The 16,275-nt window shown below is 42.5% G+C and overlaps 1 protein-coding gene across 1 annotated transcript in view; it reads left to right on the top strand.

The window, feature by feature from the left end:
* The window catches only part of FGF2 (fibroblast growth factor 2 (basic)), a 30,656-nt gene that overhangs the window by 1,679 nt on the left and 12,702 nt on the right, over window positions 1-16,275 (top strand). The window lies entirely within an intron of this gene.

Raw genomic sequence — 16,275 nt, 5'->3', positions numbered from 1 at the left:
GGGAAGGCCGCCGTCCCGCCCCTCTGAAGCATCGGCAGCGGGCTTTGCTTGTGGGAATAGGCATACGCTTGTCTGTAAATAACCGTGTGTATGTACGGATGTACGGTTCACGGCCGGGTACCGCATCGGCACCCGTGGGATGTCCCGGTGCAAACTCTGGTTGGCGTCTCCTCATTCAACCTGTTGCGGTGCAGAGCGTGTCAAACGCGCAGTCGGCTTACGTGCTTGAAGGTGTCTGGATTTGTTTGCATGGCTCTTAAATGGGGGTGATGGCACTTGGCTGCTTTACAGGGCAGTGGTAAATCCTTAGTTGCATAACGGTAGAAAAAAAGTGTTTGGTTTTTTCCCCCGGTGTGGTAAGTGCTCATGAATAGAAGTACTCTTAGCGTACAAGTACTCTTAGGAACAAGAGGTGTAAATCTGTTTAAAGAAGCAGGATTTATAACAGAGTACTGTCAAAGCACCATTTTGGCTTAAAATGTCACATGCTATGAGTTTATTTTTTGTTTTTTTTTTTAAACTTAATTAAAGATGGATAAAATACAGGTAAAACAAAACCTGTGGATTCCAGCAGAAGCACTTTGTCCCCTGATACCTGATCTGGCACACAGCCTGTGGGATGAGTGGCTAGTGCAGTCTGAGGGTCGGTGACCTGAGTTGGCTGTGCCATCGCTGGTGCTGGACAGTCCGACGGGCAGTCTCACAGGGAGCATGGGGCAGGGTGCTGTTACGAATCCAGGCTGTTCTTTGTGCCAAGAACAAAATGCATTTTTGCAGACCTTAGAATATTTTGAAAGTATTCAGTATGGAGTTTTTACGGATGCAGCAACAAGTTTTTGAAATGCCCGTGAGGCATTTCCTTCGAAACAGGTACAAGGAGTTGCTGTATAGGTCTCTGCCAGATAACATAGTCTCAATGCGATTCCTGGTTTGAGAAAATTCCTTACTGTACAATGTGTGTGCCTTGACCAGGCTGTGTCCTGCCTGCGGGCGCTTGGCATAAAGAGCAGGTGAAATGTCTTACTGTGATTCTTCATCTGTTTTGCACCTGTGCTCTAAGTGATAAATGCGCAGGTGGGACTAAATTTAGAGGAGGGAGAGGAGAAGGAAGTAAGATGACAGACCAAAGGTTTTTAAAATTACTTTCCACTTTGGACATTCAGCATTTGCAAAAAAGGTATTCTGACAATTGCAAAGAAATACTGTAACAGACTGTTCCCAAATAATAGTATTGCCAAGTTGGGCTTCAGTCTGAGGCTGTTTTATTTTGAGACTCTTTAGTAGAAATATTGTACATACAATGGGCTGAAAATATATATATATGGAACAGTATATTTTGGGAAGGGTAGCATCCTTTATTAGGGCAACTAGTATTCTTAGGAAAAGCTACAGGAAGCTTTCAGACTTGGTCCTACGCGTTTGCATTTTTCTTCTTCTCCGATACTGGCTTAAAGGGGAGCATAGTTGATGTTGTGTGAGTAGTAAGAAAATATATTTATTGCCAGTACAATACAGTAAATTATTGCATGTGGACTTTTAAAATGTTGATACATAAAGCAAAGCATTAATTTACCATATAGATAAGTACTTTGATTTTTACACATACCGATCAGTTACTGTGCAGGATCCAGTCTTTGCTGGAAGGCATGCAGTAATATGTTCAACTTACTTTTAGCCTTTTGTATTTGGGAAATGTGGGAATTCTTACAGGAAATAAATCTCATTAGTTCATCAAATATGTCATCTCACTGCTAGAAGTAGCTATGAAGATACGCTGGAAATTTGCTGCAAAGGGAGATGATGTTGAGTCGGGGACGTACAATGCTGAAGCCGGGTTTCCGGACATTGCTATGGCTCAGGTTCTTGCCTCATTCAGTACTCTGCTGTTTGTGGTGGGAAATGCCAGCAGTGGTGTGCTGTTCTGGGATCACCTGGCTGTGCCAGGCTGCCCTGAGTGGTTGTCATCTTTCTCATCATACAGCTCCTCCGTAATCATCTCCTCCCACCCCCTTTTTTGTTACTCTGCCAGGAAAACTACTATTAGTTTTATGTTCTTGAGTCTGTCTAATGTGTATTTTCTCTTCCTGTTAAGCCTTATCAATGGTATAATTTTTTTAACTGACTTCTCATGCAGCTTTCCTATTAGGGATTTATATTTGAAAATCTTTCTGGTGTTGGTGGTACCTCCTTACTCTCCCTTTCAAGTCTGTCTGTTTTCCTCTATAGCTTTATTTTTGCTGTCATTTCTTTCTGGCTCTCCGTTTTGTCTCTCTACTGTTTCTTCTCTGCCTCATCAGTACCCTCTGATCACTAGCATTCTTTCCCGTTTCTTTGGCACTTGTTTCTCTGATGCCCCTCTCTTTTCCTAACCTTTTTCCTCTCAAGTGGACGGTGGCAACAGGTAAAGGAAAACCTGAGTTATAAATGACTGGTGTGGTCCTCTCTTGCAGAAAGTCAGCTGCCGGGGAACTCCTTGGGTACCCGTCAGCTTGGCACTCTGGCCATCTGCAGAAAAGCCCTTTGTTTAAATAGAGCAGTTTGTAAGTGTGGTACATCCGGAGGGCTGGTGGGAGTCACTACCAGCAAATGCACCTAGGCACAGGAGTGCTACCGTGCCTGAGCTGCTGCCTTGTCCCCTTTTCTCATTGTCAGACAGCTCTTTCTTTGTTTTCTTTCCCCCTCCCCCCCCCCGGAAGAACCCTAGAAGAACCCTAGTTCTGAGAAGTAGAGAAATTAGTGCTCGAAGCGTCAGTGTGGCATGTTGCTACGGCATTACATGTTCACATCCTTAGCATCTTTGTTGTAAGTACGTCATTCGATACGAATCTGCGCGATGCTGAACTCTGACCGGGTGAGTGCTGCTCTGTGGAAGTCCCTGTGAAATCTTGTGGTATGCCTGGCAGGTCACGTTGGCATGGCAGATGGCAATAAATCTTGGACAATGTGAGAAGACTTTAAAAAAAAAAAAATTAACAAAGAAAATGTATACCTCGAGTAACTCACGGTGTTTTTCTTAGTTAAGTAAAAGGTTTTATAAGATGGTTTTGAGAAAAGATGTATAGTGGCTGCAGAGAATTTGGTTTAGAAATCTAGTTAAAGGACAATTAGGAGAGATTCTTGTGGTAGTTGCTATTCTTATGAATTAATTATACAAAATAGCATTTGATTAGCATATCCTCGTTTTTACTTTTAAAGGAAGTTCTTATTTTAGAAGGCGAATGACTGTCTCCTTATGTTTCAGACCAAAATCTCATACTGTAAACAAATTTCCATTATCCGTGCCCTTTTTTGCTCCCCCGCTTCTGCCTCTAGTACTAAGGACGGCTTGTTCAAAATTTACGGTCTGTTTTATGTCATGGCACTGAGAGTTTTGGCTGTTTTACACTCACCCCATTCACCTTGGTTTATTCGTAATTGTGTCGTTAGTGAAATTTGGAATGGAAGTTGACGTCCTGTGTGCTGGAGGATTGGAATCGCATGATTCACACAGCTCAAAAACAGGACAATGCGTCTTACGTGGTCGATATTGCCACATCTGATGTGTGCTGTACAGTGACTTCAGTGAAGTGCCCCTTTGGACACACCCTGGGGACTTCTGCTGAGTCTTTTTTCCTTGAAGAGGTACATTTCAGACAAACAAGAAACAGAACGCACTTTCTTAGAGTTTTGTTGTTTAAAGCAAAACAAAATATGTGTCTTTTTTTTGTTGTTGTTGATCAACAACGCTTGATTTATGCCCTGAAAAACATAGAAAGAACACAGTCTTTTTTGGAAAGGCTTTTAGAAACCCTCTAGAGGTGTTTTTCTCGAAGAGGCTACAATGCCGGCGAAGGGGGAAAGCCAGGGGAATGGAAAGGGAATGCTTATCCATACATTTTAGAAAATGCCTAGTAGCACAGCTGGTTCCCTTCACAGTTTCCCTCACTGAGGAATGGTTGGCATTTATGTATTTCCATAATTTCTCAAGCAGCTTTGTTTCATGGTGAGCATAAACCAGGGCGTCTAAGGAATCCTGAGCCATTCTTGTCCACTTGTTAATGAGGTGACAAGGCTCCAGCCTGTCCCTCGGAAAGGATTCAGCAGTGTGAGCTTTTGTCAACCCTGCAGATGGCTGAAGTACCTTCTTTCTGCTCAGTACCTGGCTACTCTTCCACAAATACCTGAAGAAAATGTGCAGTAGGGTAATACTAGTCCAGGAAAATTTGGTTTTAAAAAAGTTCCTTTCATAAGTAGTTGCTAATGTTATGATTTTTACTTGTATCGTACACAACATTGAAATGGTTATGCTGTAAACGTTTTGAAATACACAGACTTTTAGAGCGTACCAGCTTAGTCAAGAAGATAGAAATCTGATTGCTGTTTGTGTGAATAGAAGAAAATAACTGTGATCCTCAAAGAAAAATGTGAGTAAATGTCAAGAAGTGTTTTAGTAAGAAGGTTTAGTACCTGGGGCTTAGTTTTTTATAGGTGTGTAAGTTATTTAGGACTCCGAAGGTCTCCTCTCCCATTTCGGCGTCCCACAGACGTGGCCGGAGCTGTTGACAGGGCATCCGGTGCCAAATCTTAGCACTAGGTGAGAGTTGACTTGGTTTTTTTAAAAACCTGGCCCTAACCATCTGACTATATTGCTTCTACCCAAGTCCTTCTGAAAATGGACTCTTTCTGTGTTAACGTTGATCTGTCACACAGAGCTTAACTGGTTTGCCAAATGCTAATGCTTTGCGATGCATCGCAGAAATTCCTCATGGCTCTCAGATGTAGCTGTCCTAGGGAACGAGAGAGCAGAGAGCCCCCCTGCAAAAAAGTCCTTTGCGTCTTTCACATATTTTGTCATAGAAATACTGTCATACTGTTTTCTGAATGGTCCCGCAGGGTAAGTTAATGAAATGAGGGAGAGACCACCTCTGTTGGCTGGGCACGCTGAGGGATGGTGCTGTTCAGGGGAGGATGCTCTCTCGTCTGCCCTTGTGTCTGCTAATCCTCTTCCCCAGGTTTTAGTGAGTCTTACCCACCCCGAAGGTGTGTGACCAAGTAGCAGGTACACTGAAGATGGAGCGAGGCAAATATGAGATGTCTGCGGTAGGCAATGAACTGTCCTGTCTCTTCCAGCTCTTTTCCGCCTGGTTTGGAAAGGGCTGTTGGATGAGTGTGGAAGGTTCCCAGGGCACCACCATCCACAGGTACACTAGAGGGCAGGATTTAGCCCTTAAATCTTCTCACGGGCTTTAGAAATCAGGTTTATAGGTGCTTACATATTCTAGTTTACAGGAAAAAAAATGCTCCAACTCCTGCTTAGCTGTTGCACAGCCATAGCTGAAAGAGTAAGACAAATACAGATAACATATAGCAGTTTGACAATATACAGTGAAATTATGGAGATAGTCACATAAATGCAGATTCTTGCAAAAGCTGTCTTTATGACCCCCTTATGTGGGTAGATTAAAACTTTTGGTAAAAACTGCAGCAATGCATGTATGGCATTGAGTGAAGTCAGAATGAAGGCTCTGGGACGTTTGTCATCATGATAAAATGGAGCTGTGTATTCCTGAATTGCTCATCAAGAAAAGGCGATCAGGTGGCTGCTAATGGCATTTATTTGGCTAATAAATGCTTGAAATTTGTGTAGCTGGTTCTAAGAAAAAGTTTATTCTGTGGTGGAGATAAATTTAAAAACATTTTACTGAAGGTGAACTATGTTAGTAATGTTTTTAAGGTACGATTTCTTTTGGCATAGTAGATGAAGAGACTAAATTGCAGTTAGTGAAACCTGTGGATTTGGGTTTTTCTTTTGTTTTTCTTTTTATTTTTACTATTAGGAGTATATTACTAAAGAGTTTTAAAAGGTGTTCAGATTTGTCTTCTGCAATAAAAGCAGGTTCAAGTTCTTCATTCTGTAATTCTGACAGTAAGAGAAATGCCAAGTGCACAGGCAGTTGAATGGGCAAGAAGAGATGTAGCACTGGTTTTGTCAGTAGAATTAACAGTCACAGGTTCAGAAGATGCTTGAAGATAAACCCCAGAAAAAGCCCTCTTCTTGTGTTCAGTTTCCACAGAATATGTACACCTATTGTATTTTCTAAAACAAAGGGGACCTGTTCCACTGCAGTTTTTTGGGCAGTGTTCTGTTTAATTGCCATTTAATTAATCAATGTCTCAACCTGAATTTTAAATCATAATCTTTTCAGTGACATTTGGTTTCTGTAAACTTTTACCACTCCCTTGGATTAACCATATGGCAAGCAGTTTTAAAAAATAATTATTCAGTGGTTTCTGTATACTTAAAGTTGTTAACACACTGAAGTGAAACATGTAACGAGTTTCTCTGAAAGTTTTTCTCTGAGCCTAATATTTTTTTACCTTTTTATTCCTCAGAAAGATATTTTTCTGATATTTCCTCATTTGTTCAAGCAGTTTGAACTAAATCTATGAATCGGTCCATAACTTGTGATGTGAACAAGAGAAGACTAAAATTTGTATTTTGATTATTATGGTTTTTAGCACTCTTGGGAGCGTTGCCCTGGGATCACTGGCCATCTGTTCTTTTAAAATACTTGAGAGTTGATTGATTGTACTAAACTGGTTAATAATCCTAGAAACAACGGAGCTCGTTGACTGTCAGTGGCAGCATGTTTAGTGCAGTTTTCTAGTAAAAACAAAATGGACTATATAACTGTAACGCAATCCAGTTTTGAAATAAAGGTTATCTCGAGAATGCTCAAGTTACTGTTACTGAAAAAAGCACATACTTGCATGAAATCTGTGAAATGTCTATCTATAGCAAGCGATATTTGAAATGTTTATGGCATGACTTTTGAAGTCTAAAAGTCAGTAATGAGATTGCATTTCGATTCTGATGGAGGATTAATAGCCTTTACTGTTATTAGTATCTGTTTAAGACCGTGCATTTAAAAATAAAACAACCCTGTCATCATTTGTTATTTTCAGTAGTGTGTTTTGCGACAATATATGGGTAAACTTGAGTTCCTGTCTCGCTGCCTCCTGACTTCTCAATAAAATTATTTAAAGGTTGACTCTCTGGAGTGCTGATGGCATTTCAAGATTATTATTTTATGTATTTTTTTGTTTGTTCAGGGTAGGGCCAGATTTTGACTGGAGCCTGATATGATGGTCCGAGAATATAAATGAGATGATGTCTACAAAGTTGGGTGGAGGTTGTCTTGCACGAAGTGTCATGGTACACTTCTGGTTGAGTGATCCTGTATGAACTTATCACTCATGTTTGACTTTTAGAGCTTGAAAACCACATTGCTCGAGTGATTCAAACGAGAAAGATATTAAGGGTACTAGGAAAGGGCAGAGTAGGAACTAGACTCCATAGCCATCTGCAGTGGCAATGTTGTGAAATTATGTTCTTGTATTGTGGAGCTTGTCAGCTTGTCTCTTACCTTGTGCTGAGACTTGAGCAGATCCCATAAAACAGCAGTCATTAGCATTCCAGCTGGAATGTGCAAGTCGCAAAATCCTGATACTTGTGGCTATGAAATACTGCATGGTGATATGTTTTGTAAAAGCAAGGATAGATAACCAGCTGTGATACAGCTTGAAAATATTTGCAGTCTGTTTCTTGTCTCTTTCCTTTCTACTCTCAGGCTGACCCACGATGCCTAATGTCCATCTGTAAACTTTTACTGTGCTGATGTGTTATTAGACATTCTGCTGCCATTCTCTGGTGGTGTAGCTCTGCGGTTATTTTTGCCGATACAGGATGTCCTTAACACGCTCAAGTGTATAGGCATTGCAGCATCTCGATCTGTGCTTGGTACACCTCTTTTGGGGAAATATCTGTAGCACCTTTTGGTACTGGCACCATTTTTTTTTTTTTTTGGCAGACTGTATCTTTTCTTGGTGTTTCTGGGTGCTGGAGGACAAATACTCAAGTATTTCATATCTGTCCACATGTCGCCTTTTTACCTTCTCCTCCAACGCTGCAATGTTGTGTTTTAACATCACCTGTTATGTTGTGAGTCGAGACTGGCCAAGGGATGCTTTGGTCAGGCACTTCAGCTGATCTAACAAGTCTCTGCTGCTAAAAGAGATGTTCTCTCCTCTTCCTGACCCTGGTCTCAGCTGTGCTATAGTTGGCACCACCTCTAGCACCACATTCAGCAAAGGGGCAGATGGGTTTGCTGAATTGGCAGAAAAGCATTTGCTCTCTCTCTCCCTTCCACTGCATTAGTTTCTGATTGATTTAAGGCATTGAAGCAGCTCACTGAGGTGTCAAGAAAAGTGCCAGAGGTGGTGCGAGGAAGGTGGTAGGAGTGTGCAGCTGGGAGAGTGGCATGGAGGGAGAGAAACTTCCAGCAGGAGAGAGCGGTTTGGTTGTCGCTCCCTGTCTTGTGGTACCGTTTCCCTGAAACATCTCATCTGTTAAAATGCAGGACAAGGTATAATGTCTTCCTTGGTGGATGACTTGAAGAGGATCAACAGATAGAGTTGATGCAGTTGTCACCTACGTTACATTTCAGGTTAGTAATTTTAGGACCACATTACAATGAGTGTCAATACAGTCCCACAACTGTGGGAAGAACAATAGTGAGACTGAGATTTCTGGATGTAGAGAACCACACCTGTAGAGTAGTTTTGTGCAATACTCCACTAGATCTTGTTGATACCTGTGGCAACAGAGCTGGGTACAAAAATGAGAGCATTTTCTAGTGTGGAGAAGCACTAGTGAGGGCCATATAGAGGATGTACGGGGAGAGGCTGTCATCTGTTTGGAAGTCACCTAGGGTACCCTGCTGCACAGACTCATTAGGCTGAGCAGCTTCTGGGAAATAGTATACGGAGTCAGTTCATTGGGTTTGTGATGGAGCAGTTGGGATGAACAGCTAAACATACGTCTGGCAATGCCTCTGCATATGTAAATATGAAGGATTAATTTTGTGGTTTTACAGATGTTTACAGAGTCCCTATGGATGTTTTACTGACAGTAATGTATTTCATTCAGGAAAATTGAGGTAAAAGACCTACAATATTTGTGTCCTTAGAAATGCAGGAATTCTTCGAAGCTGAAGAGGTCTACAGAGCTGTCCCATGTTGCCAGTTTTAATTTATTTCAGTCCCAACCTTGTGCTTGCTTTATGGCTTCAAGAAGTGATGTCTTCCAGAGCGTTTAACTATCTGTGCTTGAGCTAGTACCAGTGATTGTAAGGTGTTACTATTTGCTATTGAAGAGCAGAGCAAGGTGTCTTGAAATGAGGCTGAATTTCGGTGATCGAGCGCTAGTAGCATGGATTAGTATTGTCTGTGTGATGATATATCAGGAGAAAATGCTGTGAGGAGTGAGAGACATCTGCCTGCTGCTGATTTGATGTGACATAAGGTGAGACAATGCGATTGCTGGTGCTTGTAGCCATGGCACACTTTGGGACCATGTTCTTGCAGTCTGGAGCAGTGTGGAGATTTAAACTAGCAAATAGATTTAAACCAGCATAGTGAGTACCAGTAATGGTCTGGCTGAAGCAGGAGAGAGTTGGGTAGGTTCTTCCAAGCTGCAGATTCTAAGGTCTCTCTTTTGCTGTCAGGAAAGTGCTCATATGCTGCCTTAGTGTGGTTTGAAGGTGTTCAGAATAAGAAGTGGGTTTTTATTCGGAGAGCTGGAAGCTGGGGAAGTGACTGCAGCCTGATCCCTCTCTGTGGTCCTGCAGACCCAAGTTCTTGGCTCCCCAGTACAGGCTGTGTCCCACAGTGCATTCTGTCTGCCTCCTTGGAGCGACCGCAGGGGGCTGTACAAGTGAAATGTGTTACCCAAATATTTGAAGGAAAGTCTAAAAATGCACTGTGCATTTTATTTTCCTGTGTTAGGGCATTTGGTTTCATACAAAGAACAACTCTTTATACTGAAGCGAGGCTGTATTCAAAAGCAAATTAGAGCCTTTTTGTGAAGACCCTGGACCCCTACTATTCTGGGTCAGCAGTGACTGACAGCTGTTGTTCTTCATTGCAGCTCGTGCTGTTCCCCTGTGGATGCATTATTTAAATGTCAGCGTAGGGTGGTTACCAGCTTGATGGAAGGGGATAAAATAGATGGAGGATGAAGTCAGTCTCTGGGCTTAATGTTGTCTTTGCATTGTCCTTGCATTAAATGAGGTGGGCAGGCACCAGTGAAACACTGGGTGCGCATGTGTACGGATTTTGATTGTTGTTTTGTTGACTTTTGGCAAAAATATTTAGTAAAGACACAGGGATTAATTCAGTTTCATTGGTATTGGAGATAGGGGGAAATGCAAAACCAGCATGTCTCTTAACCTTTTGTCCAGATTAAGAGCAATCAACTCTAAAGGGCAACTTAATTCATACAAACTCCTCCTGATCAGCTTGTTATTTCTTCCTACTCCTGTCTGCTTTGCCATCTCCCTGGCACCCTGGGTGCCTGACACAGTTCCTCTGTTACCACTGGGCTTCAGCCTCTCTTGAAATCCAATTTGCTGATTCTTCTTGGCATTTCTAAAATCCAGCTTTCCTTTTCCAACTGTGACACTAAGGCTCATTTAAGCCTACGGGTTGGCAATTTCTCACCACTGCTCTGGCAGCCTTTTCCTTTCATCTCACTGAATCTGTTACTGTTCCGACATCAGTTACAGCCCTAAAATACTATGCACTACCAAATACTTGTTGTGCGAGTTGTACATGAAGTAGGAGCACTAAAAGTACCTTTTAACAATCATACATTTTACCTTCTCTGTCTTCTGAAGTGACGTTCTAGGGCTTGTCTCAGGTTGTCCCTGGTTTTATGTATGATTATTTTGCTGCAGGTGAAAAACAGGTCATAGTTACAAGGAGATTAGTGAATGCGTGGTAAACATAAAGAGCTGAAATTCTGCAAGTTCTGTATGCATCTTCTGATATTAGTCGGTGACATCGTTATGTTGGCTAAACACTCGCACCAGCTTTGTTCTAAAGGTGAACAACTGAAAGTGGTTATTCTGCGATTTACTTAAGGGAATACTAAATGAAGTTTACAGAAACATGATGAATTACCTTGATCTTGTTAAGAAAAACCTTTTGGGAAAAGTTCTAAAAAGCGTGTGTGAACGTGCGTTCGTTGTTTTGATAAGGAAACCCTCAAACGTGGTTCTAAATCAAGAATTTGGGGTAAAGGTATCAGTAACTTAGAGACTAAGCTTTATTACCCGTACCCAGTAATGAATGAAGTTCTTCACTGGTAAAGTTGGTAAATTTAAGTTTTTGTCTGCTTGGTTTTGCCCTCTTGGCTTTAAATGATGCAGTCAGCTCATCTGCAGTGACAAGGAGACTGCAAACAGTGTGGCAGCTAGGTATTTAGAAGAATTCTACATGATGGTGTACTTGCAGTGTCTGGCATTTGAAATCCTCATGTCATGCCAAGCAATTGCTGTTTGCTTTACTCAGCAGCACAGAATACCCAAGTTGTGTTTTCTAAGCAGAATGCAGAAACTCTAGTGCTTTTAACTTTTAAAAGACGTGATGAAGTTTGATCAACCAGTTTATGCAAGCCGTGTGAAATGGTGAAATGTAATTGTGTGTGTTTTACACATGGGCATATAGGAAAGGAGCACGAAGCCAGACTGTTGCCAGAAATGTTGTATGTCACATTACTCTGAAATTGTTCTTCTGCAGGATGGCTTTACTGTCCATTGTGTGAAACTTAAAGGGAGCGTTTGAGGATGCTGTGTGTTTGGTAATCAGTGTTTCCTGGGGAGCGTTCCCAGCGTGATAGGTATATGTTAGGTGGAGTTGGATATTTGTAGGAATTGAGGATAAGGTATAAATGGGAATAGATGGAGAACCTACATAAGGAAATAATTTTCATTGTATTCACTATTTGTACTACTTAAATATGAAAACTGTTAAAATCTGTGATGTCTGTGTTATGTGGTGGACTAGGTTAGCAAGTTGCTATTTGAACAGTTACACAAGTTATTGTGTTTAAAGCCTTGGATTTACTCTTAAGTGTAACCGGAACTTTTTGAAGTGTTCGTATTTCAGAAGTGTATATTTTTGTTGTAGATGTTTACATTTTAAAGACCTGAGGTCTGTCTGCGAGTGGTTTTATGCCTCTGGCTGGCAAAAAGGAAAAAGATACACTTCCAATGTTGTCATGCAAAAGCAAAGAAATGTGCCTTTGTACTGGAGCATGACTCACTATTTCTCAGTGTGACACTTCATTTGCTTGATTGTTTTTGTTGCCGTTCTGTGGGTTTTGTTTATTAAAAGACCACCTCTTCTGCTAAGGTTCGCTTGCTGTTTTTCATACCTGTTTCTTCTTTTTCCCCCACATATGTTGCAGGTTTTAGGCAGCATGTACTTCAGCAGCTCTGGCGATGGCACAGTTGTTTTACGATGAGTGTGTGAAAGCAAGCGAAGAGTTGTTTTCGTATTTACAGTCTCAAGACTGGAGATGCCTCATACATCGATGCAAAGCTTATCAGTTAGTGGAAGATATTAATATGCTTAATATGTTAATGTGTTAATGTGCTTACTATTTCCTTTCTCAGGGAAGTTGTGGATGCCTCATCCCTGGAGGTGTTCAAGGCCAGGCTGGATGGGGCTTTGGGCAACCTGGTTTAGTGGGAGGTGTCCCTGCTCATGGCAGGGGGGATGGAAGTAGATGATCATTAAGGTCCTTCCCAGCTCTAACCATTCTATGATTCTATATCTTTGAGAAAGAGTCATCAAAAAGTGTCAGAGACTATATGTAGGGGGGAGAGAGCCAAAGATGTTTCTAATACCTAGAGATAAATTACAGTAGGCATCACCAGCTCACAGGCTGGGGTTTGGCTCTGACCCAGTGGCAATGCCAAAATGGGGGTATTAATCTCTGTGTGTGTGTGTACGTGCATGTGTCTCTTTGATGAACCAGCCCTTGGGTTTGGGAGGGTTTATTATGTTCGGTGTGGAGCAAGCACGCCCGACTCTGTGTGTCTTGCTCGGACACCTGGCTGGGAATAGATGTTGCCCCCAAGCATGAAGGAATCAGCCAACTTCAGCCACAGAGTATGTGGGAGCGGGAATTCGGTCGTAGGGTGTTGCGGTTAGCAAAGCGTTGTTGATTTTTATTTTTCCTCCCTTTTTTGTGAACTTCCTTGCCTTTCCGATACTTATTCCCTCTGGAGGTGATCCACCTCTGTAGCAGGGAGACTGCAAAATCGTTGCTGCTTTGTTCTTTTCTGCAGGCACAGAGGTGCAGGAGAACGAGTGATGGGGAGCTGGCGCAAGAGCTTCACTGTAGTGTCATTCGGGGGCCTCAGGGAAGGATTTTCCTTACAGGGCCTCTGCAAATATGTTGGAGATGGGCCCTGAGCCTTTGGCTGGGATTTAGCTTTTCCACAGCAGAGACTGTAGTAACGCTAGTCATTGATCCAGAGACATCCAGCCAGGGATTTTTCAGGGGGTACATAAACTCTCCCTTCTTGTAAACTGAGTGAGAGGTGGTTTTTGCTAATGACATTTTTAGTTCAAATAAGGTGGCTGTATGTTAGTGAAAACGGGGGCTGAAATAGTATCAGATGACTCCTCTTTCCAGGGTCCATAAGCTGCTCTGTTAGTTGCAGTATCTGGGTAAGGTATATGTTTGCTGGTGAGAAGGTCACAAGCTCCAAAAAAATCTCTTGGAGTGTTGACTGATCAGTGTTTTGGCGCCCAGAGTCCTCTTGGTAAAATGTTGTCTTTCACATCACGTTCTTGCAGGGAGTTAATAGTGAAAAGGGCTTCTCTTTCCTACTGACTTAAGAAGGCTGTTCCAGTGAGAGAGGCAGAGCTGTGTGTGCGGTGGCAGTGTAAAGATTTGGGCGTCCCATCTCAGGGTATTCAGGGCAGCGTTTGGGTCCCGCAGGGAAAGGTGGAAGTACTGAAAGTGGATATCCAGGTTGTGTGGTCCTGCCCTGGGAGCTGCATTTTGGTGTAGGTGGGAAAACTGCAGGGCATGAAAGCCTCTGCATGTGTATGTGTGCGTGGAGCATAGTGATTGTGCCTTATGGCAGCAAGAGATGTGACTGCAGGAAACATCGGTGAAGTCTTGTGAGCTTTGATTTATCTTGCATGTACATTTGACGGTAGTGAAAATGTGGCAGCAGGGTTTTCACTGTGAAGTGATGGAGACCCTTGAGCAGCAGGCTGGACTAGATAGGGTCCTTCTGACTTGAGTTTTGTGTGATTCTGAGACCATAGCTGGGTACTCATGGGTTTAGTCCCCACTGAAGTCTGTTTGTAGGGATCTTTACTAGGTAGATTATAGCGGAAGTATAGCTGAGGCTTAATCATACCTTTATTTGCTGTGTAAGTGTACTGAAAGCCAGGAGCTCTGGTTTTTATTTTAGGGTTTCTCTGACATAGTGGTTAGATTTCCCATTTTCTTGTGGAGGAGTAGGAAAATGGGGGGTTTGTTAATCTGTTTGGCCAATACATCTCAAATTCTACCTACTTAAGGTGCAGGAGTTAGCCTCATGCTGGAGTACAGCACCCTCATGTACTGTACGCTTACCCTGCCCCATCTTCACTGCTGCTTGCTCTTTATGTCTCTGTCTATTTTTTTCCAAACGTCTTTCCCTCTTGCTTTCCCTCTTGCTTTCCCTCTTGCTTTCCCTCTTGCTTTCCCTCTTGCTTTCCCTCTTGCTTTCCCTCTTGCTTTCCCTCTTGCTTTCCCTCTTGCCTTAGCCAACGCAGCTGCTATGAGTAAAGTAACACTCTTGCTTTCCCTCTTGCTTTCCCTCTTGCTTTCCCTCTTGCTTTCCCTCTTGCTTTCCCTCTTGCTTTCCCTCTTGCTTTCCCTCTTGCTTTCCCTCTTGCTTTCCCTCTTGCTTTCCCTCTTGCTTTCCCTCTTGCTTTCCCTCTTGCTTTCCCTCTTGCTTTCCCTCTTGCTTTCCCTCTTGCTTTCCCTCTTGCTTTCCCTCTTGCTTTCCCTCTTGCTTTCCCTCTTGCTTTCCCTCTTGCTTTCCCTCTTGCTTTCCCTCTTGCTTTCCCTCTTGCTTTCCCTCTTGCTTTCCCTCTTGCTTTCCCTCTTGCTTTCCCTCTTGCTTTCCCTCTTGCTTTCCCTCTTGCTTTCCCTCTTGCTTTCCCTCTTGCTTTCCCTCTTGCTTTCCCTCTTGCTTTCCCTCTTGCTTTCCCTCTTGCTTTCCCTCTTGCTTTCCCTCTTGCTTTCCCTCTTGCTTTCCCATACTGTGGCATACTCCTGCCCCAGAACATCTTAGCCAACGCAGCTGCTATGAGTAAAGTAACAGCGCAAGGCTGCTTTGCGCACGCTGATTGCCCCAGGCAAAGGGCTTGGGATGCAGGAGGCTGGCGGCACCGCTCCTCCGTGGCTGCCAGCGCATGTCTGACTGGGAGGGTGCGAGAAAGGTAGTACGAGCTCAGCACTGAGTAACTTACAAAATGTGCAGCGCTCTTTTTCTAGAGTATTAACGTGCTAGATTTTGCCAAGATCTTCTAAATAAACCGATTTTTTGGCCAAACCCTTTATGATGCAGAGCAATGAAACCATTTGGGACCATTTAAGTTAGAGCAATATTATTTGGTCTGGGCCATTACAAAAGCTTGGGAGAACTGGAAAAGGACTTTAGAGTTTTCATTGTACATGTAATTTTTCAGTTCTAACGTGCAGGGCAATGAAAGAACTGTTGGAAAATGTACACATTTTCTGTATTCTTAGTATTTGTTAGCATCTTTTCTATCTGTGTTGTGCTATTTGTCCATAAAATTCTCTCCACTGGCTTATGCAAAACTGCATTGGAAAGACTTTTTTGAGCTCTTTAACAAAAGGTGGGGAAGATCCAGCTCATAACAGAATTCTGAAACCTTGCCAACCACAATGCTATTAAATACAACTTTTCATCTTCCATATTCTGAGAAAAGTCTTTCCAAATTGTGAAATAAATGCATAAATAAATTTGTAACTCCCTCTCAAATATGCTGGCTAGTTTAACCTGCAACTTGTAGATCTGTCCTGGCCGTATATCCTGTGAGAGAGGGATCGTCATGTATGCGTAACTGTAATTTTACATCCACAGTCCACTAATGGCATGAATGCATGCAGAAATCTGTGCCTGCAGAGCTCTGCGGGCTGCAGGGGGGGGAACACATCAGTGCGGTCCATGTTTTTTCTGTGTTTAACATGTCACAGGATCAGGACCTAATCTATTAAAAAAACCCAACAAACCAACCCCAAACTGTTGAGCCTGTTTAATGTGTACATCAGGGAGCAGTCTTGAAGAGGTTTGATCTTGTGTGTGTTGTCTTAAAACAAAAAGGAAAATGACTGTTTAGTCATTCTGCCTTTCT

This window comes from Charadrius vociferus, unplaced genomic scaffold (assembly GCF_000708025.1).
Source record: "Charadrius vociferus isolate BGI_N301 unplaced genomic scaffold, ASM70802v2 scaffold806, whole genome shotgun sequence".
In the NCBI taxonomy this organism is placed as follows: Eukaryota; Metazoa; Chordata; class Aves; order Charadriiformes; family Charadriidae; genus Charadrius; species Charadrius vociferus.
Note: the sequence above shows the minus strand (reverse complement) of the source record. Positions and strands in the feature narration are given on the sequence as shown.